Source organism: Saccostrea echinata, unplaced genomic scaffold (genome assembly GCF_033153115.1).
Source record: "Saccostrea echinata isolate AGI-Se365-2 ecotype Australia unplaced genomic scaffold, CSIRO_AGI_Sech_v1 ptg000029l, whole genome shotgun sequence".
Taxonomy (NCBI): domain Eukaryota; kingdom Metazoa; phylum Mollusca; class Bivalvia; order Ostreida; family Ostreidae; genus Saccostrea; species Saccostrea echinata.
In genome coordinates, this window is record NW_026889778.1 from 24,863,720 (window position 1) to 24,889,256 (window position 25,537).

Sequence of the window (25,537 nt, forward strand, 5' to 3'; positions counted from 1 at the left end):
ACTTTAAGTGCGGAATCATTGTCTTGAAATTCACATCACCAGTAAAGTGGTGTAGATTTTTTTTTCAGACAGTATCTCAATAGTTCCATTTTCTTTCTCATATATGTATTTGCAGAGGATCAGGAGAATTTAATATTTGGAAGCTGTACATCCCCCTTGTTAGTGTTGCCTTAGACCTATCTCAATTTACACTGCGATATTGTAAAATCGATGCTTATTTACGCTTGTGACCTATCAATAAAATTGTCCGGTTACTTCCTTTTTTTTTTCTCTTTAAAAAAAAACTTTTAAAAATTCCATTCCACCAATTAAGGACATACGCAACATACCTTACCTACTGATAATTTTTCAAGATATTCTTAATTTAAGATTATAATGCCATCAGATGTTCGTACACAAAAATTCAGCATGCATTACCAGGGGTTTTGAAAAGATATCAATTGATGAAAATTCTTGTATAATTCAAAGAAAAATATACAAAAAAAACTAAACATATATTCTAAATGTTTTGTTTATCCAAACTTGTTTTAGAAGAAGTGTACAGCAGCATAATTTATATAGACATTAAAATGTAGCACACAGTTCCTTTAAGTATTGGAACTCTTCAACTCCAGGGAAAATGACTATAAAGTTCAAACTACGTTGCGTACATGTATGTCCTTAAGTTGCTTTCTATACGTGTCTGTTTACTGCATATGATTTAAAAAAAAAAAAAAAAACAAGAAAGGAATGAAGAATGAAAAGTTAGGGTTTTTTTAAATTTTAATTATACGTTTTTTTAAATTATATCCTACTATCATCAATAATTCATTACTTTATTTTTTTCTATATTATTTTTTTATATATAGCGTACACATATCGTTCGGAGCTCCTCGGATGGCTTGCACATGTACCTGTTTGGAGTGTAACGGAGTCAGCCGAGGATTGCCGATCGTACACACTATGCATAATGATCTATCTATCACAAAATACAAATACATGTAATTGAATCTCTTGCTTACAATCACATGCTGGGAATAAATTTAAAGAAATTTCTACCAATGACAGCCTGTATGTATATTACAGAATATATTGTTTGGAATTTCAGGGGTGAGGACCATTTCACACCTTCTACACGCACCCAGTAATATTGTCTTGTTCTCACTGACACTGAATTTTAAACTGATTATTTACATGTAACTGTATCAACTTCTACATTGAAGTAATGGTTAGATTGTACATCTGCAAGTTAGAATCATCATCCGGGACCATTGACTTGAATAATAAAATAGAGCATGAAAAAGAGTACCAACACGTGAAAAGGTGGCACATTAGCCTGACTAGAAAATCTTATAAATACATGTCAATTATATATATTAACGATTTAAAAAATATAATTTGAAAGTCGAAGTAAAACTTTGAGAAGACTTTGAACGCTGCATGTCCGTCTGATTGTTTTGCATCAAGCCTAGATATATACGTAATCTGGGTTTTTTATCGGTATTTTTTAGCACTGAACAAATTAATTAATATTTTTAACATGAGAATAAAAAAAACAAGTTTTTCTCTTTACAAAACTGTACAACATACAATATTTATCTTCAACAAAATTTATACAACTGCAAGCACCGAAGTAACGTGCTTTTGTTCCAAGTACAAAGTACCGGGCTCATTTTCGAACTAGACCCCCCCCCCCCTCCCCCGTCCCTAATGTACAAAAACTTTATTTCTTTTACTGATATACATGTATAGTTAAGTCACAATTATTGTGTGTACCGGTATATTTAATTTAATTTTAGCGTCTTAAATCGCTGTCATATAGGCAGGAAGCATCGTTGGGGGGGGGGGGGGATTAAACAAACACGTTTAACCAACTGTATTTTGAATTGGGAGATTTTCCACATTTCAGTATTATTTTCAATTGAAATATAATCATAGGACATCGTTTTTGAAAGACGTGTGAAATAATGGATACTTATTAGGTAAAAATATCAATGCCTGAAAGTTGCAACCCTAAAAACATTAGTTCAGAGAAGTACAACTGTACCATTTCCATAAAAAATACACGTAGGTACTGCCTAAGGGTTTGTTTTTGTGGAGGTGGATTTGGTGATTATAGCGAAAGAGAAATAATACTTTGACCGGGATCAATCACTACATTAACAGTGATATCAGATATTCATTTACCCCTTTGCGAGCATTAACAGTGATGTCAAATATTCATTTACCCCTTTTCGAGAAATCGTACTACTCGGTCATTTCCGTCAATAATAACTCAAGGAAAATGGCCGTGTTGTTACGAATGCCAAGGCGAAATGATTTCAGAGTAGGAACTTGTTTGGTTTTGTATAATCAGCGGTCTGTCCCCTTGTCAAGGATCCTTTCAAATAAAAATTTTCTAGAGATTGAAGCATGGTTATGTTGATGATGTAGAAAAAAGGTGAGGTAATGTCGAAATTGAATATATTCCTTGAAAATTAACTACTACCTTTATTACTTCTATATACATGTAAATGTACATAATTATAAATTTTTTTTTTTCTTCAACCTTAAAATTATCACTATTTTACAATGTATACAATCATATAAATACTAAAATTTGTTCTTAGATATTGAAAGAAAAAAACTTTTCAAAACATCTAGAAAAAGTAATTTCTAATCAATACAAAAGGATGATTTAGTAATGACGTTCCAATTATCAATGACGTTTTGTGACGTTATTCAACGTTTTATAGCGTCATCTTGTTAACATTGCATTGATTTTGTTTTAGAGTTTTAATTAGAATTTAAAAGGTATATAATAAAAAATTTGGTGTCAAAATATTCAGAAAAATTAGCTCTTTCAGAAAGGGTCAAAAACCTATTTTCGAAAATTTTGTCATGAAGGTCCCTTTTCGCTTGACGCAACTCAATATATAAATGACATGCTTTGTATGGTCAATGGATATCATATCAAAAAGGCTGAACATGGGGTTTGATTGTGATACAAGTTGATCATGAATAAATGCAAGTCATCGACTAATGCAACATTATATCTTGAATAGACATTATGCAATAAGTGGTTTATCAGTTGCATATTGCCATAATTTTTCCCATTGTTCTCATCTTACATGTAGGTGAAGAAAGAGTTTGAAAATTCGGTGGAAGTTCGTGGCATGATGATGTTTTCCCTGATCCTATTGTGTTTGCTCTTTCTTGTTGGAAATTTGGGACTAAAAAAGATAAAAACCTTTCATGAATTTACACGTGCAAATAAATGAGATACAAAATTCACTTTTCTTAATCTGATCAAAATGTATTTGGATTAATAAAGCATATTTTTGTGGGTTATATTAATATATAAACCTAACAATGATTTGCAAATATACATTTTTTCGATACTGTATAAATACCTAAATGACAATTATTTTGACCTTTTATGCAAAGCAATCTATCTTGTATCCAAATTAAAGAAAATGAACGCTCTTTTAAACTGAATACACCATTTCTTAATATTGTCATCTAATATAATTACAGTGTGCAAAAAAGTTTTTATCACTTTCGGGAACCTGTTTTACTCAAATTACCTATTGCTATGTTTTCATGTGTCGAAAGTCGGTCGTAAACGTCTGAACATTTTCATTTTCTTCAATGGAACTGCTGAACTAATTTCAGCCAATGTTTGCATATACCATCTATGTAGGAGACGAAAATTGCGGACTAGAAGCATGGCTATGAAAAAGGGGAACATTCTTAAAATTAAGAAATTCGTGTCCCCTAGGTCATGGGCTCTCGGGCCTGAGGACTGGTCCAAATCGTTAAAACTTATGTAACCTTTAGACATTATCTTTATCAAGCAATACATCCGTTGGCATGAATGTAACAAGCATTGAGCTTTCTGCTGAGATTTTGAAATTCATGGATCTTGTGTGAAGGGCTCTTGTGATAGAACGCAGCACAGTTAAGGTGCCAAATGGAATTATCGACGATTTTTTTTGATTGAAAATACATTCTTTACAAGGATGGGCATTTCTTTTTAGGACTTTACTATTATCGGACAAATGCAATGTGGTTGAAAACTAAATGCTGAGGACGATTAGATTTCTTATTAAGACTTGTCACGTGATGTGGCAGTCACTTGATTTTAGCAAATATACCTGAAGTATTGAGGTCATCTATAAATTCTAATATTGCAAGGGCATAACCAAGTTAAAAATCTAAGTTTATCATATAATGATTTTCAACACTCTTTGTAGTTTGTGAAAAGTGCTGCGAACCTATATAGATTCTACTATCTTATTGCTAAAATTACATTTGTTAGACCGTATGTTGAATATTTTGCTGGTCAAGTACATTAAACATAGATATGATTAATTCATTTGCAAGATTTCAACAGGTTCGCAGCACTTTTCAAATATCTTCATACTTCTTGAGTTTATGTGTAAAAGCTTGTCATAATTCATTAAGGGTATGTCCTTGCAATATATCGATTTATTACGAACCTTCTATTACCCTTTAATGAATCTGCATACAAATATACGACAGTATCGCTTGTCTAGGGAATGTACGGGAAGTATATGAATAAAATCATAAAACAGACATCGCATCCAAGTTAATGGCTTCTTATATATCTACAATTTATATTTTATTTAATTACAAAATACATTTTTCATTGTATAAATATAACTTGATCCGCCTCTCACTAGATACAAACTGCGTCAAATTTTCCGATATAACTTCACATTGACAAGTGCATTGCGATCAGTGAATTGTTTATATATTGTTGTGTGGGATTTAACCAACAACAATTATGCATGCACTAGTCGGTATTGATGTAGTTTAAAGCTATTCTTAAGTTCAAAAGTGCAAATCATTTCATTTTGTGGTAATTTGAAGAACTTATATTTTTGTGTGATGTCATAGTAAGCATTTCCCGTATAAATTAGGCCCCACCTCCTTACTGCAGCCTTAACTGTGCTGCGAATGGGGATCTGTTGGTCATATAGTGAAATGCATTTATTTAATTCTTGAAAAATATTTTTCTCCCCAAGTATATGCTGAAGACAAACTATACTTAGAAGCATGGCTATAAGAAAGAGGGGAACCATTTTCAAAATTAATAAATTCATGTCCCCTAGGTGATGGGCCCTGGTGTTAGGGTGAACAAATGAATCCTCTGCTCCTGCATACTAAACAGATAAACCATGTACACGGGCATGATAAGCAAGGGCGTTTCTTTTAAAACTGTAAAATCCATGGCCCCTGGGTCATGGGTTCTTGTCGTAGGTTATAACTATATTGCTCATATAGTAAAATGCTTGAAATCTCTGAAATTCGGTATCTCTGCTCCTTGGTTTTAGAAGACAAACTAAGTGCATGGTTACCATGAGGAAGGGGATTTCTACCTAAATTGTAAATGTTATGGCCCCCGGGTTAGGAGTTCTGGTGTAAGGGAGGGGCTCTATTGATCATATAGTGAAAATGCTTTAATTTCATGAAAATCTTCATATCTAGAGTTTCTGCGTTTTAAGCAGATAAAGTAAATGGATGGTTATGATGGAGTTACTCATCAAAATTTTAAAAGTTGTGGGCCCTTAGACCGGGGTTCTGGTATTAAACTGGAAGGGCTATATTAATCATATAGTTAAAGTACATCTAATTTATTGATTCTTTCATTTTTGTTTTCTCTGCTCCTGCATACTAAGCATACAATCTAAGGACATGGTTGTGAAGAGCACGAGTGCTTTTTTTCAAAATTGTAAAATTCACGACACATAGTTCAGGAGTTCTGTCTATTGGTATGGTGCTATAGATTATGTAGATAAAATTCATTACTTATGTAAAAATCTTTTTCTCTGCTCCTCGGCATCTAGCATATCATAGTTCCAATGAGGAAGATTTGTGAAATACTTGTCTGGCCCAGGGGTTCTGGTGCTAAAGCAGGGCTGTGTTGATAATGTGGGGAATATATTTTATCTACTTTGAGAGAAGTTATTCTCCTTGGTTATTCACTTTTGATAATTACTCAGAGTAAATAATGTAACTGATAGGTATATTGAACAAGAAAATCATACAAGAATTTGAGTGTGTAATAGTTAGAGGGTTTTTAGTTTATAATCCTCGGGTAGGCTTGGAAGTAAGAATTAAACAGACATAAGACAAATTACCTCATATTTAAATTGAAGGTCTTGTGCTGGATTTACTCATACTAAATCATGTTGAAGTACAATATTGTACATAAAAATTAGTGTTAGTTTTAAATGGAAAAGCAGTTAGCACTGGTCTGGTGTAAAATGGCAAGTAAATATAAATCTGCTTTCAAAGTTTTGCACAGACAAACTAAATTGTTGATCATAAATAGCTCTAATTTAGTTTCCTTTATTATATAATGGTAATTACTAAATTGCTTTTTCTCTGACTCCTTTACAGGGTTGTATCATTCTCATGTGCCCGTAAGGCCATTGGACCTCTTGTGCTGTTTAGCAAATGACGATATTCTAATAAATATCACCTTTTATATTAATTTCACCTTTAATATATTGAAATAAGATTAACAGTTTTTTTATATTTACAAACTAACAGATACACAGACAAAACAAGGTTGGATTGAGTCAATGAACCTTTGTAAAACGTTATCCTCGCCGTCTTACCTTGTTGGAAACATAAGTATCAACGATGCAGGAACTGTTTGCGAACAGTTGAATAGAACACAGAATGGGTCATCATGGATTGGTGTGGCAAATGAATTGTATGTAGGATATGATCGAGGTAAATTGCTTTCTGTCTTTTATGTCTACTTTATTTTAATTTGTGTTATTATTTTTATTTGTGTTAGTATTCCATGGATATCGCCAGTTCTTTGGAGAGAGAGAGAGAGAGAGAGAGAGAGAGAGAGAGAGAGAGAGAGAGAGAGAGATTGTAATCATTTCATGAATATATGATTGACACCTCTTTAAATACTGGTTAGCTTGATTTGTTGTGGTAGTGGGAGGGGGTATTTCCTCCTTTTGGTGGACGATCATTTGACTCAGTCGATTCAGAATATCCATGACTTCTTAAGAAAGAATGGTTAATTCCAAGATAACCAGAGACAGATTATTTTTTTCACTTTCTTCCGATGCAATCATAAATACTTATATAAAAAATTAAAGTGTGAGTAGTATCGCAGTATTACTATGTATATTTTCTCAGAAACAAGTATATTAAATTGAATGTCAGTAGTTGCGTATAATTTTGTTTACAAATACAAATTACTAATGGGCATATAGCAGCATAATTTATGAGGACATGACACAGAACATACATCAACTGATGTGTAATGAATGCTTTCTGTAGATTTGTGATTTTCATCTTTGCGGTAGATATCTCCTTTCTTTTCTTTTCATCGTTTAAACATTGATCCTAAAGAGTGCAGATTTACTGTAATAGATGTAATAATAAAACTGAACTTCCTTAGACTCTCCAGTAGAGGACGTTATTTTTCAATTTTTAAAAAAAATTAAAAAAAGAAAATTAATTTTCAAAATGCACCATCACCACCCTCACCAGAAATCAAATGGTCGTCTCAAAAGTTGCACACTTTGTCACCACAATGTATCCTCCAATGAATACGTCTTTAAATCAATAAACTAGAATATTTAGCTGAAGTTGCTTACAACATATATGTTTTAGGCTTTGATTTCAAGTTAAACATGAACAAGATCTGTGACATATAGTTAACGTTGTAAAATTAATGTAACTTCAAATTCTTTATATAATACTCAGTGAACTTGCCCTTAGATAACAAGTTTTGAGTCTAAATTATGGAGCAATCTGCATCAACATACTTCTCTCTAATATTGATCCAGTTGAGGAGATTAAGTCTGGAAATGTTAAAAGATGAAAACATAAAATCTGTTCCTATGATGCAAGAGGTATATGAAACAAGCATTCTGAGAGTATTGCATTAGCAATACTAGTCCCCTACCGGCAAGTATAATCTGGTTCCCGTTAAGAATTGAAAATGCCATAAATCCGTCAAAAATCAATGAAGCAGAATAAAATGCAAACTTGACCTATAACTAATCAAGGTAAAGTGACTTACCAAAATTCAGCTCAATATCTGAAAGCGTTTAGAAGAAAATTGCGGAAAACCCCTAAAAATTGAAAAGGCCGTAATTCCGTCAAAAATCAATGAAGTAGAACGAAATGCAAACTTGATCTGTAACTCATCAAGATATACTCACATACCAAAAATCAGCTCAATATCTGCAAGCGTTTAGGAAAAAAATGCAGAAAACCAAGTGGGACAGACTGACAGACAGACAGAGGGACAGACAGACAGACGGACAGACAGACAGACAGACAGACGGACAGACTCAGAGGAAACCTATAGTCCCCTCCGGTTTCACCGGTAGGGGACTAATAATAATAAATCTGCAACAGAAATGCATAATTAAGCCATTTGCGCATAACATTTTATGCTCTCGTAATTGAAGTGGAGAGTGGGCATACAGAATTTGGTCCGTCCCTTAGTCAGTCTGTTTGTCCGCAAAATATTGAACCTTCACAGTATCTTTTGATTGGTTGATTCTAGAGCTTCCATAGTTCACATGACTATTTGACAAGAAGTTTCTCTTAGATATTCAATATTTTTTCTCCAAATTTCCTTGCCGTTGAAATTTTACCTGCTTTTGAAAATCTTTTACGGTACCAAACTTTAATCTTGGCATAACTTTGGATGGTGGATTCTAGGGCTTTCATATGTCCTTGTGACAACACGTTTCTTTGATATCAACATTTCTGATCTCATGACTTTTTCCTTGGCCATAACTTTTAGGTTAATACTAGTGGTTTCATGTTTGATGGGTGTATTGCTTCTTCACTACTGGCCTAAATAATTACTGATAGTGCCACTTTTTACTGATAATTTCTGATATTTACTGATATTATACTGTTGGTACTGAGAATTTCTGATATTTGCTGATATTTTTACTGTTGTTACTGATAATTGCTGTTGGTTCTGATAATTACTGATATTTACTGTCGTTTTTACTGTGGGTACTGATAATTACTGATATTTGCTGAGAGTTACTGTTGGTACTGAGAATTGCTGATAATTACTGAGATTATTTTTCTGAACCCAGAAGATGTAAAAACAAGCCTAACACTGACTGGAAAGGGAGGGGAATTGGTTGAAAGGAAGAATGGGGAAAGAAATCCGTCAAAAATCGTTAGGAATCGTTTTTATTTTAAAACATGATTTTAGAGAAAAAAAAAAACTGGTCTATGAAACTTTATAAAGACTTTTTTTAAACTCAAGCTGTTTCAATAATGGTTATACATGTAATTAAAAAATAATCCTTTAAAGCTTTTACTCATTTTTTTTTTTCAATACTGACAGTAGTTGTTGTACATAAAAAGAAATTCTGTTGAAAGCGGTTTCAGAGTTTCTTGAGACCCCCCCCCCCAAAAAAAAAAAAAAAATGAAATAAATAAAGGATTACTTAATTTAAAAAAAAAAAAAAGCAAAACAATAAATACAAAGCGAAAAAACAATAACAGGACATTTTTGAGACACACACATTACTGTATAAATGAACCTGACGGAAGTATTGCAGTAAAATTATTTGGACGTCACTCCCTCTTTCTCGCTTCCCACGGGCGTGTTAAACAATTTTTTAATTTAAATTCAAACAACAAAGAACAGATGATGTTATTTATATCTAAAGCTTACTATTGAAAGAACTATGATTACAGAAATACATTTAGAGAAAAAGACAATATCCCGATCTTTTTTTTTCATTTTGAAAATATTCAAGACTACTTGCAAGACTTAGAAAATTAATATATACAAATGATCAGTATTTATTTTCACTAATCACAACGGTGCCTGATGTAAATTGTTTTCAAAATAGAATTCTAAAATTCCCTTGCAATTACATGAAGTCCATTAACATGCAACAGATGTGTGCTGGTCCAGGCATTATTCTTAAACTACGTCTTCATTGAGTCTATACCTTGATTTTAAGTAAACATATCTAAATAATAGAACATTTCTCAGATGTAATGTTAAATTATATCATTTGATAAGTATTTTAAAACCGAAAAAATGTCACCCTGTAATAATACTCATGTTAAGAATCTGCTTATTTTATCCCCCATTTTTTCTGCCTTAAATGTAGAATGCACAATAACACGTACCCAACCTCGAGGAAATTAAAAGGATTAGCACCGCTGAAATATGAAGTTTGACATTGCATTTTTTTTTATACATACCGGACCCTTGTTTGGTTAAAATTAAATTATTTCCCCTATACCACTGTAGACTGTTACACGGATAAACATTTTATCTGTTTATATGTAATGAATTTATTTCTTTTAGAAAGAGGCATTCTTAATTATGAGTTTTACTCATCACTCATCAATCTTAGCCGGAAATATAAAAATAGAAGTTATCCCTCCCCCACCCCACAATTTTAGCTTAAACATTCTGGTTTACAAGTATTCGTGTTGAAACATGTAGCATCATATTTTGATACATTTTTCATGTACAGTAATTGGTGTCTTTCTGTTCTTTTTTACGCAAATGAACGAAATGTGAGATATACATGTATAACAGAGAGAGATACATTTTTTAATCCACCTGTCACTTCATTGTTGCGTAACTGACTGTGATATATCCGGCGAGTCCCGGCCGCCGAGTGCCTTCATCTCTCACTCGCCGTACGTGTCATACATGTATATATATATATATACAGCAGGGACACCTATTGTTATTTTCTCGCTACCGTACAGTGTACATCACAGCGCTTCGGTTTGTGTACAATAGCCATAGAAGTCCAAGGACCCCGTCACTGTGTTCAACAGTAATCAGATAAAATATACTTGTACCATAGGACTGGCGGTAAATTTAGATTTTACTTTGATGTTGCTGTGGTGTATTTGCCAGAAGAATCACAGTTTTTTTAAGTCACGCCCACCTTTTGGCATCAAGCCATACTGTGACAAGACCTTGACTGATGAATGAATGATGTTAATTTCCAGACCTTGTCGATGGCTGACGAATGAATTAAGCCAAAATTTTTAATTTCAAGAATACTAACATTAGCTTGTTGATGTTCGCTTCATAAATGTTTACTCCGCGTATCCTTAATCAGTAAATGATACGTCCTAATTGTCGAATTCTCGTCATTCTCTTTCCCTCTCCAAATACATGTAGCAATTTCACATCAGAAGTCCCCGCGTTTTTTGTTTTTTTTTACTTCCAATACCATTTCAAATTTTCATTAAAATGTCAGAAATCATTTCATTTTTTTCTGTACGCCGATTGCCATAGAGAAAAATTTCAATGGCGATGTTTCCCATACCCACCCCCCTTTTACAAAAAAAAAAAAAGATCTAGAAAGATAAATTTTCTTTCAGAGTTGACGGCCTGAATATAAAAGCCTATAATCGCTACCCCTGTACCTGACAAAAATCATGTTTTCTGCGTCTTCAACATTCCAAAGGTACAATATCTTCACACGTACCAATTCCGACTTTTTTTTATCAACGATTTACAGTAGAAGTGTCTCAGCTTAATATGATCCTTGCAGATGGAGACAGCTATTTATACAGACTCCGGACCGTGGCTTGACACCTCGTAGTAGGCGGTGCTAATTATCAACTTGCTTTTCTCTCATTGGTCCTCTGGTACAAGTAACTTACACAATAGATATTAATTGGTTAGCGGTAAATACACTCACAGTTTTTATTCACTCGGGGCTCCGCCCCTCGTGAATGAAAAACTGTGAGTGTATTTACCGCTAACCAATTAATATCTATAGTGTAACTATAACTTGTAGCATGTGGGATGAATAATAATATTTTCTGATATAAAACATGCTGATTCTCTGTTACATGACATTGTGAAAATACGATTTCATTTTCACGTTTAATGAATAAACTTTATTTGACGCCAAATCCTTGCATAATCTTTGGCTTGTTTCAATTTACTCCAACAAGACGCTAAACTTTATATAAAAATATTTCAGATCTGTTGTTTTCCTTAACAAATCAACTATACACAGAGTAACTTCCCGTGTGCATTCTACTTGTACAGTATGTCCTCATTTACACATGCAAATGTCTACCTTTCTGCAAAACTCTTCGAAATATTTTTCCACTGAAGAGACTCAGTCCTAAATAAGACACATTCTTGATTAAGGAAGCGCTATATGCAGAAACAAATTCTGTTGGAAAAAGTTCTAATACGTCATTTTCAGGATGATTATACATGTAGATCGCGTTTGCCCCCCCCCCCCCTTTCAAAACTTATTTGCTACAAACTTAAGGTTAAGTTTCTTCGTGTAATTAGCCCGTTTTAAGATATCCAACAATTAAAACATACAAAATATTAGCATTAAGATTGATTTTATTTATTTTAAGGACAGCACATGTCTCTGGACATGTTCAGTAAAAATTATATATGAATTGTGTTAATTTATCTAATTAAGGATATGAATTAATTACGCTGAGGTTCTATGTGTATCAAACAATTATTTTTTCCCCATTGATTGTTTTTACTGACAGTACATGAGAAATCTCTATTTTTAAAAAAATATTTTTGATGACACAAATGGAATCATGATCAATGTATTCAAGAAACATTATCATACGGTATGTGTTTTAACAAGTAAAGGTTTTGTTACATGTTTCCGATGAAAATCTGAAATGCTGTAGAAAATGTTCAAAACATTACAATATGTGAACGGGTTGGTGGTGTATTGATCTTGACTTACTTTGATCCAATCTCTTATAATACTTAGGAGCGGCGGATCAAGAATTTTCTGAAACAAATAACTACTGTAACAGTACTTTATATGGCATTAAAAATAAACGGTTTAATTTTTTTTTCATGTGTTCTTTAGATAACATTTCACTCATATTGGGACGCTATTATTTACCTATTAAAAGCTCCAAATTTCGACCTGTACGGTGCACTTACATGTGCATGTGTATGTCCATTAATCAGTGGCAGGACCTTCCGTGTTCAACTTTTGACATGTATACTCGGCAGCATTTTTTTTTTTTACTTATGAGAAATCTTTCGATCTGTACTCTGCTCTTATAAACAAAGAGCAGAGAGGGATCTTTTTCGTGACTCTACACTATTTGATCACCGAGGAATCTTTTTTGTGCTAGCACCTACTTTGACAGAAGACCGCGGTTTATACAGTCCCTTCCGAAGGACCGATCTCCATGTCCAACATCACCGCACTATATATATGGATTAAATATGAATACAATTATTTTTTTTTAAAATTGGTTTTAGAATAAGAAACTGATTTATTACGTCCTTTTTAGACCTACTAGTCATCAATTGAAATAATACACGTAAGTCCTTAGGAACTAAGGAACAGGATGAATGGGAGTGGGGGGTTGGGGGGTGGCAGGTTTAGAGAAATTAAAGTTTTTTTTTTCATATATATAATTACTTTAAAAATAATTTTTATGACAAAATGTACACTATGCTTGCCTTGCTGTCACTCAAGTTACAAATTCTAAATAACTATGGGTAAAAAAAAGATATAAAGAATAAATTATAAAATTAAATTAATTTGTTTAATTTATTTAATCCCTCCACCCCCAGTCTCTTTTAAATTTTACATCTCATGAACTTAGAAAATAATCTCAGTAATTATCAGCAATTCTCAGTACCAACAGTAACTCTCAGCAAATATCAGTAATTATCAGAACCCACAGTAAAAACGACAGTAAATATCAGTAATTATCAGAACTAACAGCAATTATCAGTAACAACAGTAAAAATATCAGCAAATATCAGAAATTCTCAGTACCAACAGTATAATATCAGTAAATATCAGAAATTATCAGTAAAAAGTGGCACTATCAGTAATTATTTAGGCCAGTAGTGCTTGCAAGACAATTTTCTTGGGTATCTCTTGACATTAGAGTTTGACCACCATTAAAACAGTTACTTGACAATGAGCTGCCATACATAGACATTAGTGTATCACAGATACATCTGACTTGTCTTCTGATGCTGTTTTTCAGGTGTGCCTTTAAAAACCGAAGAAAACAGTTTCATACAGTGTCAGAAATGTAACATGAGTAGTTGTGAATTTACAGACTGTTCTGACAGGCTATATACTTTGTATTGTGAAAAGGTATAGTACATTGGATAGTTTTTCCCTTAAAATACAATATTTATTTTCCTTCTTTAATATAGTTTAAATGGAAAATTGACTAATCTAGAATTTTATGCATTGACTTCTTGTGCCCATACATGAACTTACATTTGCATTGACTTAATTGGAAAATCTTAGGATCAATATTATTCCCTGATAATGTTTGAGAAAATCCGCATGTACAAGTATGCTGCATTAACAGTCACCCATGTCTCTATTCCCTTTGTTTCATTGCTTATATGTCTTATATGCAGGCATGTATAGATAAACATCGATAATAATTCTTTTGTTTTCGTTATATTGGATTTCTTTATAAGAAAATGGGACATAATGAATCTTTACAAGAAACAGTATTTCTTGACATTATTTACTTTAATTCAATTATTGGACTATAATTCAAATATTGGAGACAGTGCTTAGTTATAAGTTTCCATTCTTCCCTTAATTAAAGGAGCCAAAAGTAGAAGTAAGCACTCAAGAGGATAGTGGTTTCAAAAACAGAGAAAATGAAGGTAAGGATACAGGGCTAGGATTTTATGGTTGAGAATACAATTGTTATCTGTAATCAGGAAATAAGGCTGATTAAAATACAAAAAAAAAAGATCATGTTGAAAGTAAGAAGTAAAAAGAGGATCAAAACTGCATATGCCTCACATTTTTCTACTTGTTGATAATTAATGCGGTTATAAATTTTATTTGTTAATTACATGGTTTCCAGAAAAAAGTGAATTATTTTATTTCATATCTTGCAAAATGATTCTCTGACTAGGTTAAAAATGAATATACATGTAAGTAGAAAAAAAGTATTACAAGTTCCGATTGTAATGATTTGTTCATTTATTTCAGATTCAAGTCTATCCCTTACTGTTATAATATTTTTAGTGTTTGTCCCCATCACACTCGGATGCCTGATCCTTACACTTACTTGTTGGATACTGTTCGTAATTTTTAACACTTAAATTATTACAGAAAATATGATTTGCTGAAATTGTATTTGAAAGGAAGTTTGACATATATAACTCTTTTCAATAAAATGTATTTTATTTACTTGCATAAATAGAAAGAAGAAAGAGAGACAAAATGTGAATGAAAGAAAAACTGACACTCGAAATGAACAGCGATATCAAGAAATAGATGATGACGAAATTGCGAGCATGAATCATTCTCTACGGAAGGTAAAATCCAAAACACTCACTGGAACTGGAAATAAGACGGACAAAATTGATGGAACTTACATAGAAATCGCAAATGGAACATATGATCATCTCAGAAATAAAGATGCACGAAAGGATAAAAGCGAAAATGAGTACGATCATCTCCATTCCTCAAAAGACCAAGATGACGAAAGGTGTCAAGTTAAAAGAAATAATCAACATATAGGGACTATCTACGACCATACCACCCTATCATCAGATTATGGAAAGTGTGTCATAAAAACAGATCACGTGGATGACGAATATACAAAAGCTCTATTCATTTCAGAAGGCCTGTCGCAAATAAGACAGAATACAAATTCTTACACAAATGAACTCGAAAAATAGATTGCCATCAAGGGCTACTTTAGCTAATCGGAAACATTACTTTAATTATTCTGAAAAATGGATCATAAAATAATGAAACGTTATGGTAATAGTATGATGATAAGGTTTCAAACTAATTATATGGTACATCTTATTAGAATCAATAAAACTTTTAACTATTTTTATCCAGAAAAATAGTGGATTTTCGCAAATACATATTAAGAATATACAAGGAGATTAACACAATTAACTTCAGCAATTTCCATTTCTTATTCGATTTCTATTTGCTTTGATGAATCACTAATTTAATTTATATCTACCCTATTTAGCTACTCGTCGGAGTCAGATTCAGACTGCTGACAGCCTATATCAATAGAAGAGTCAGAATCATATTCCATTTCGGTTTTTAACTCTCTGTTACTTGCACTAGCTAACGGTAGTATTTTATTATTAATTTTTTTTTTTTTTTTTTTGGGGGGGGGGGGTATCAGGTGATTTGTTCTCTAGAACACCCCGCGAATTCTTCTTCTAAGCTCTTGCAATGGAATATCGTCTTCGTCAGAGGAATTATCGCGTGATTTACCAGTCTCTGTAATGCTGGTTGTTCTTCTCCCTTTTCCTCGGAAACATTTTCCGGTGGAACTACATATTGCATTTACCTTATGACTCGTTCTCCCAAATTTCTTGAGTAATTCCCATTCATCTAGTTTAGCAGGACGAAGATGCCTGCCATGTGCTTTAGCGGTGGTACCATCAAGTTGGTTCTTAACAATAAAACTCCTCAGTTATGCGGTGATATGGCACCCATCGTTTGACAAGCTTACCTGTTCTGTGATAATTTTTCAAATAATTAGGGTCACCAATTTGAAAATTTCTTTCTTGCTTCCATTATCGGCTTATATCTTCTGCTGATTTTAGGCTTCCTTCAGATTCTATGAACTTGAACAAATGTTAATTGTTAATGTTATGTAACCTGATGCTGATCTTTCCCTATGTACCTTCTTCGCGGTTTTAATATAGTATCTAAATGTAGAACTGCATCTCTATTATACAAAAGGTAGAATGGAGAAAAAATTCTGTGCTTCAAATCGAGTAGCTTTTCCTTTTTCTTCTTTAATTTAACAATCTGTTCAACTGATTTTTGCAATTTTTTAACATTGATACCTTCCGGTAAATCTTAAAATGGCTTAATCAAATCATCGGGTATCGTGAAATTCGAGATAGCAAATTGTTTAGGTTTGATTCGGTAGGAATTTATTGCGCTGACTTCAAATATGTTGTCATTAATGTCTAGCTCATTTTCGTCCTTACCTTCACTATGATCCGAAGTGCTAAATAGAATTTTTGAAAGCAAGTCTGCACAACAGTTATACCTACCTTCAATATAATCGACTTTACAATAATACCCAGCAATACTTAACGCCCGAGTGGTATTTTCTTGTTTTGAATAGGGACATCTAATATATATTTTAAGGACTTGTGGTCAGTTTTAATAGTAAAAGTGGCATTATGCAAATAATGAACTAATTTTTGTAATGCTAAATGCATATGCTTCTTTTTCTATTGTGGACCATTTTATTTGGGCTTTACCGAGTTTATGAGAGATAGCAAATGGGTTTCTCCTCTCCCTCATGGGTTTTCTGTGTTAAGCAAGCCTCAATATACTATCAGAAGTGTACAATACATAAGGTTTGTTGAATCCGGCTATGCCAGTAAAGGTACCACTATTACACTATCTTTAAGAAAACCAAAGGCAGATTGACATTGTTCTGTCCATTTAAATCTTGAATACTTCCGTGTAAGATCTATCGCTGGTTTTGCGATCTTAGAAAATTTGGAATAAAGCGGAAATAAGTACATGTACATATACCAATGAAACCTCTAACCTCTCTTACCGTACCTCGCTGACGCGGCTAGTGTTCTGATAGCTTGAATATTCTTTTCATCTGGTTTGACCCCCTCTGAACCTATAACAAATCCTAGATACTCCGTTTTCTATTGGAAAAACTTGCATTTCTTTAATTTTAAATTCAGACCATGTTGACAAATTCGGCGAAATATTTCTTGAATGTGTTTTTGATGTTCTTCGGTGGTTTTCGAAAATATAAGAATATCATCAAGATACGCGGTCCCAAAATTCTCACATCCTTGCAAAACAATGTTCATTAGCTCCTGAAATACGGCTGGCGTGTTACTTAAACCGGAAGGTATTCTATTAAAGTGAAATAACCCTTATTGACATGAAAACGCAGTTTTCTCTTCACTTTCTTCATCTAACTGCACTTGCCAATACCTGCTGTTTGAATCAAGTGTGGTAAAATGTTAAGATTTATCTAATAAGCTTAAAATATCGTCAACGAGCGGTAGCGGATACGATGCGGGTGTAACAATTTTATTCAATGTCCGGAAATCTACACACATTCTCTGAGTTCTGTCTTCTTTCCCACGACTACAGACGGAAATGACCAAGGTGACTGCGATCTTGTGATTATTTTCGTGTCAAACATTTCATCGATAGCTTTGACAATAATAGTCTTTTATTTAACTGAGTTCGATACGGTCTATTTTCAATGGGAGATTGATTCCCTGTTTCAATTTTCATTTTAGTTTACAGTTTCCGTATGTCCCAAACTCAATTTCATGTTTTGCAAATAAATCTTTATTGTTTTAAACGACTTTCATGACGTAATATTTATATTCCTCCGGCGAGTCTACTTCTTTCAGATCTTCAGAGTTACTGGAATTATTTGATAAATTGATAGCACTTTTTTTTCGCGTTTATCCGCTGATCTTAATTTTCCGATGATGAGTCCTGGTTTTAACGAGCACGCTTCGTTAGAGCAATTAACAGCCATAATTTGAACATTACGCGTATTTCTGACTCTATCTACTGACCCTTCTATAAATAAACCCGGTTCTTCATTGATACACTCATCTACGTTTTGAATTTCAATAATTCCTCCATATTTTCTTGGATTGATTGATTGATTGTTGTTTAACGTCCCCCTCGAGAATTTTTCACTCATATGGAGACACCACCACTTGCCGGTGGAGAGCTGCAAATTTTTGTCCTATACTCGGCACTTACGGCCATTGAGCAGTGAGGGATCTTTTCCGTGCCAGCACCTACTGCGACACGGGACCTCGGTTTATACGGTCTCATCCGAAGGACCGGTCTCCACGTCCCACAGTGGGATTCGAACCCGCGACGTAAGGATCAACTCCTTACTCCGTGACTCTAGAGCAGACGCTCTAACCACTGCGTATTTTCTTGGAAAGGCAGTGCTTATTTTTTCATGACACACAACGGCTGTTTGTGGTTTAATCAAAACTTTTTTTTTATTTATTCTCACCAAAGTTGAAACATGGATTCTTCTTGTAATTTTATATAATGTTTTCCAGTTCTTAAACAACCAAATCAAAGTACATTCTCACTCCATTTATTGTTAGGCAATCCATTCCTAAAATGACACATCTATTTAGATCTTCCGTTACATAAAAGTTATGAGACAGTGGAAGCCCATTCAATTTAAAAGAAAGATTAACTCTATCTACAACTGAAAGTGATTCACCATGGGCAGCTTGTGAAAAAGGTTTTCCTTTTTTTAATAAGGTTTAAAAATTCAACTATTGTTCATATTCTTACTTATTAGTGATACCTCAGCCCCAGTATCTACTAAAGCCCTAAACTTATTTTTCCAAATTTAATAAGACAAAAACTTGGATTTCTTGTTCAACTAATTTTATTTACAATTTTCGTACTACATTCACTTAATCTCTCTTCATTGGCTTCATTATAAAGAGAGCATCTTAGTTTTCCTGTCGTTTAGAACGTCTTAAAGGAATGTATGTTTGCATTTAAATAATGAAAAGGCCTCCTCCAATGATATCTTTCAGGACAATTTCTGCGGATTTGACCGTATTTTTCACATTACCAACACTGTAAATTACACACCCCTTCCCTTAAACCATAAGAAAATTCTCTTACATGTACCCTGGATCTTTGATTATTGGAATTTGGTTGGTTTGTCAAAACTAGAAGGGGACAAAATCTTTCCGAGTTTTCCTAGACCTGCGACAACGTTGATTACGAAAGTGATCAATTTCCATGGGTTCTTCTCTTCAAAACATCTTTGATTGGAATTCTGGGAATTTTAATAACAAATTACCTCCCAATGTATTTATTACTTGTTAGTTAGAAGACATGTCACTTGAGATTTTAAAGCCAAACGTTTGCGCAAATTTGGCTCCCTCATTGCAACTTGAACCTCGTTTTCTAACGTTTTAGGATTTTCTCTCAAAATTTTCATTCTTAAAAAACCAAATGCTGAACCATCAATAAAAATATCAATCAATTATTTTGAGTAATTACTGTTCCAAATTTTCAGTCGTGTATGCATCTTCCGCGACTTGTAAAATTCTTTAAGCAAATATTTGTATACTCTAATTGGAATTTTGTCTCATCTTTCTCGTGATTGCCAATGCATTCTGCGAATCAATCATTTCAGCAAATCTATATTCAAGAAAACAACAATTATGTAAATAATTTCATTTATGTGTTGAATGCTGTTTAATTTTCTTTTGTTTAAATGTAAGTACGTAAATATTTTATTTTGTATTGTTTTCAAACTTAATATTTTGATTTTTCTTCATCTGCTGGAATTCTCCCATGCCTTGCAGGTGTCAGGTGCTATGCAATTTTCCCCATTTCTTCAGTTTCGGCTACTTGTTACACAACTCCAAAATTTTCCATGGTCAAACCCTACCCCCATGTATGCTAATAGCCAATCAGAAATGACCATCATGGTCACGTGTTTTGATGCTGTCGGTAGCTGACCAGTCAGCGTTGCGTCATTCTCGCCTCATCTATGCTATCGATAACAACAAAAAATTTGGCACACCCACCACCACCCCAGTCTTTCCTACCTTATTTTGCATTCATATATTTTTAATTTTACTGGCATATTTATTTTTGATGTGCCATCTTTTTGCTGTATACTTACTGTTTCTTTATATATATATATATATATATATATATATATATATATATATATATATATATATATATATATATATATATATATATATATTGCAAATATTGTTTATCTGTAAATTTAGGGGATCAGCATATTGATATGTATTGTGTGAACACCTTTTAGTCTGATCCCCTATCATGTTTATGTATATATTTTTCTTATTTTCGTCATTTTTAATAAATGACATATTTCGTCTCAACACTGGTGTTGATTTCGTTGATCATAACTCAGCAAAAACAGAGCTGCTGTGAGAGCAGCATGAGGAAACATAAATTGTTTTAAATCATTCCAGCTGGGTAATTCACCCGAATCCTCTATTTCTGCCAAATATCTTTTAATAAAATCTCCCATAGACCCTTTACGAGTTACATGTGCAATTTTTGGAATATCTTCATTATTCATGTCTTTTATCTATTGTTTAAATTTTCCTTGGTTCCTTTCAAAAGGTGTAATGACCTGATTAAAAGGAACAACAATTGAAGCAGTTACTGATTTAACCTGATTTAAAAATAGAATTCATCGATTCTTAATTTTTTTTCATCATCATCACCCCCCTCAGTACCCTTTTTACTTCTAGAAGCAAATGTAGTTCGAACTCATTTACTTATTGCTCCGGCATTCAACTCGACATTTACATATATCGACGATGTATTAGCAATTAGCAATAGTTACTTTCATTCATATGTCGATTCGATATATCCCAGTGAACTTGAAATAGAAGACAACATACAGTCTGCTACATCTGTTTCATATCTGAATGTTTTACTGACTATAGAATAATTTCAACTTTTCCATCGTCAACTTTCCTTATTCATGTAGTAATATCTCGCTATCACCCGCATATGGTGTTTACATCTCCCAAGTTATTCAGTATTCAAAGCATGCTCCGAGTACGATCAACTTTTAAACCGAGGCAGGCTAATAACAGATAAGTTGATGTTACAGGGATTTCAACAACTTCGTTTAAAGTCGGTATTTCGTAAATTCAATGGTCGATATAATGACCTCATCAGAAGAGCCCCCAACCTCACACTTTTTTTCCTAACATAACCTTTTACCGTTGAAAATGTTTACTGAAAGGCCGCTTCCCCCTCCCTCACTTTTTGTTGTAGTATAGTCGAATCATTCCACGGGAATGTATTAGTAAAATATGTTGGTCAAAAAAGTTTTAATCCCCCCCCCTTCACGAAAAAGGATTTTTGAGTTTAGGCATCCCCTTTTTTCCCTTGTCAAAGATTGTTCAGGTAAGTTGTTATTTTTTTTCTCCCCTCCCCCAATTTTTTTCTAAAGCGAGACTATTACCTGTAATAACTGAGAAAAAATTACATTCCACTGTTTATTCTGCAACATTATTGAAGCCAAAGAGATGACATTTCAGACTTTCTGGAGAGCCAAATGTGTTGCTTCAATTATGTTTCAACTGCTGGCTCACTTGTGTATAACTATGTTTACTTTAAGTAAAAGTTTAAAAAATGTAGGATAAGGAAGGAAAGACTTGTTCAGTCACTACTTTATCCTAAGTTTTCCGCATTCAGCAGCTGTCCTACTCGACCGTCCTACTGACTGTGTGTTACTGCACTGAGAAGACAGCGTTTTTATGCTTTTCTAATAAGCAAACTGATTCTCATTGGCTATATACTTTACATGGTCTTCTCTCTACTATAGCTATTCTAATTTCTAGTTTGAATTATCTCTAATCACAAATTATCGATTATAGATATTGAATTTTAAATACGTTTCAATATACATATCAATCAGAATAGTCTAGTAGGTAAAGAAGACCCCCCAAAAATGCAATCAAGCAAGTTTTAGATTATTGTATTTCAACATCTCAGAGCAAAAAAGAAGAAGCTTTTTAATACTTGTGTAAATGCATACGAATAAGATAACGATATCCTTTATACATGCAGTGATTCATTCTGATGTGTCCCTTTAATTTGCGTGTAGAATTTCCGCTACACAAATTCATTCGATAACACAGAAAAGTCACTAGGACAGAAACAAGGAAGTTGTTTTTTAAGGATATGATTAAACACAAATAATAACTCAGATCTCTCTAAGAGAAAGAAGAAACTGTAAGTAGCTCAGCATATTTACCTCTTTATCAACAAATAAAAAAAGAGATAAAAAGATAAATGATGGTTTGATTCACTGTTGTTTTCATATTGATTCAACAAATATAAACCTATTATATAATATGATTGACATGAACGTAATTCAAGTCCTGAGCATGTATAAATTACGTACATAATCAAAAATTGATATTTAAAACTACCCATAAATAAAAGTAACAAAATAGAGTGCAGAGTATGAAGTTAAAACACTTGATAAACTGAAGTAGAAATTCATAATGATAAAATCACTTTTGCAAATCCCTGATATTTGATATACAGAGTTCAAATGTTTATAATTTCATGAAACTGGAGTGATACCGTTAAGCAAATCTATTTTGGAGATACAATTATATCCTGGATAGATAAGGTTGAGGCTTTCTGGTATCGCTTGCAGGGTGGCGGGCAGGAGCTATCTCTCCATAAATGCGTACGAATTATATCGCATAACAATTGTGATATACCTGAATTCGACACCCACTCCCCCAGTTCCTGCGAGCCTGGACTGTATGCTCCCAAGATCAGCAGTTAGAGAACATTATTTTTCTCTCTCCCTTTCTCTCTACTAATTATTACCTTTTACATATTAGATTCACTTCAAAACTCTAGAGGCATTCCGAGAAAATTAAAAATAGTTCTGTGATAATTCAAGTAATATTTAAATTTTTACACTTACCTTTCATGTACATTTCTGTGTAATTTTTAATACTTTAATTTTCAGTGATGAATTGAAAAAATAAATAAATTCATGGATATAAAAATCGGACTGAGATAAAAGATAGGGACTGTATTATCTATTAAATTATTTGATTCAAAGACAAATGCAACAAATAAATGTCTGAATGCTGACGATAAAGGATCTACAAACTTCACTTGCTGATACCCTGGATCTTTGTCAAGTGATAATGCCGATCAGCGTTGTGATATATTAGTATCACAATAAATGTGAAGTGCAGAAAGAAATTTCATTGTTCCATTTTGTAACTGTAGTGTATTCAAGACAAAATTCAGTTCATCTAAAACTTTTTACAATTTATTTAAAATTACTCTAGGCACTGTAATTCATATCTGGAAACTCAATGCGTTTTGTTTTTATATCTTACGTATGCTCATGTTGGGGAACAGTTCATGTCCAGCAACTTTTTATAAAATCAAAAATTAATAAATATCTCATGAGGAATGAAAAACAAATTGAAAGTAATAATAACAATTTACACTTAGTATTTCGTAAATTTTTAAAACGTTTATTCCTAACTTTTATGTATGTTATCAATCAGGAATAATTCCAAATAAAGAATTGAAAAAAATAACGTCTCTTTTTCCCATGTGCACATTCAAACACAACGACAAATAGACCGGCCGCTGCTGCGGCCGATTATAACATGACGTCACGATGCATTGTAGCACGTAGTAAATCTTACCGATAGCTCGAACCACCATTAATGGGACTTGGGTTTACAAACACAATTTACTATGTAACAAAGGAAATAAATTCGTTATCCAGGTCCAATCAAGGGTGTACAGGAATTTACCCCGGGTTCTATTCCATACACCCTTTGGTCTTCGCCCTCAGGGTGTATGGAATAAAATACCCGTACACCCTTGATTGAGCCTGGATAACTAATAATATCCAGTGAATGATATCCATCAGATAAAGGGGTAAACATGTGATAAAGTGAATTATAAAAGCTTTATGTTAAACTCATCCTCTTTTTTTTATCTGTCACAAAAACATTTTGACAATTTTGAAATTAATTGATTGATCTTCAATGACCTTGTTATATGATACTTCAAAATACAGAATATAAAAATGTGTTTTATCTAATTATGAATCTGCATGCAAAGAATGAATTTAGTTATTAGTTCACAACAACCAAAACGTGCTGACAAACAAACAAAGAACGTTACTTTTGGATTGAGCATTTTTATTTGATCCACCTTCATGAATACATTGCATGGATCTGTTTTCTTGCTCCCTGAGGGTAACCACTAACCGCTGACTTCCAGCATCAATGGTCTAACTGAATAATGTAGACTCAAAAATCTGAAAAAGTGAGAAAATTAAATATGATAATATTATATAGCTTTGCCTTCATATACTAGGCAGTATTTCCAGTTGAGCCCATTTTTTATTTGTTTGTTTTTAATTCTTTTAAAATTTAAATTCAAAGTCTGAATATCAAGTTATTTGATCTATACAAAGTTTTTCTTTTTCATTTTTGGATGTAAACAACATAGATAATGTAATTTGGTTTCCATGTAATCTGTGTTTTAAGAATTGTGTACCTTCATACCCCTTTCTAGCTACTTTAAACATCTAACAAATCCCATTGAAAGCCACAGGTTTTGTGTCCATTCTATTTCTACAAACCCAGGTTTGGGGAAATACAATAACGCAAAACCATTCGTTTTGCGAAGATGATTAAAGTAAAACATGTTTATTGATATCTAATTCCAGTAATCTCTGGTAAATTGTTTTAATATCAGCAACAAGTGAATTACCTCCTATATTAGAGAGCTATGCCAAAGGAAGATAATTTGAAGTAAAAGTGACAGAAAATTATGGATCTAGATAAGTTTTATACATAAATGTTAGAGTTGCCTACGGATTTTTTTTCTTGAGTCTTCTAGAACAAATGGTGTAAAATAAATATTTGATAAGTTTTGATGTGGTTGTAGATTTTTATAAAGTGCTTCAAATTTGCTGGTTTATTGAAGCAAAGTTAGCCTTAAAAAACTGG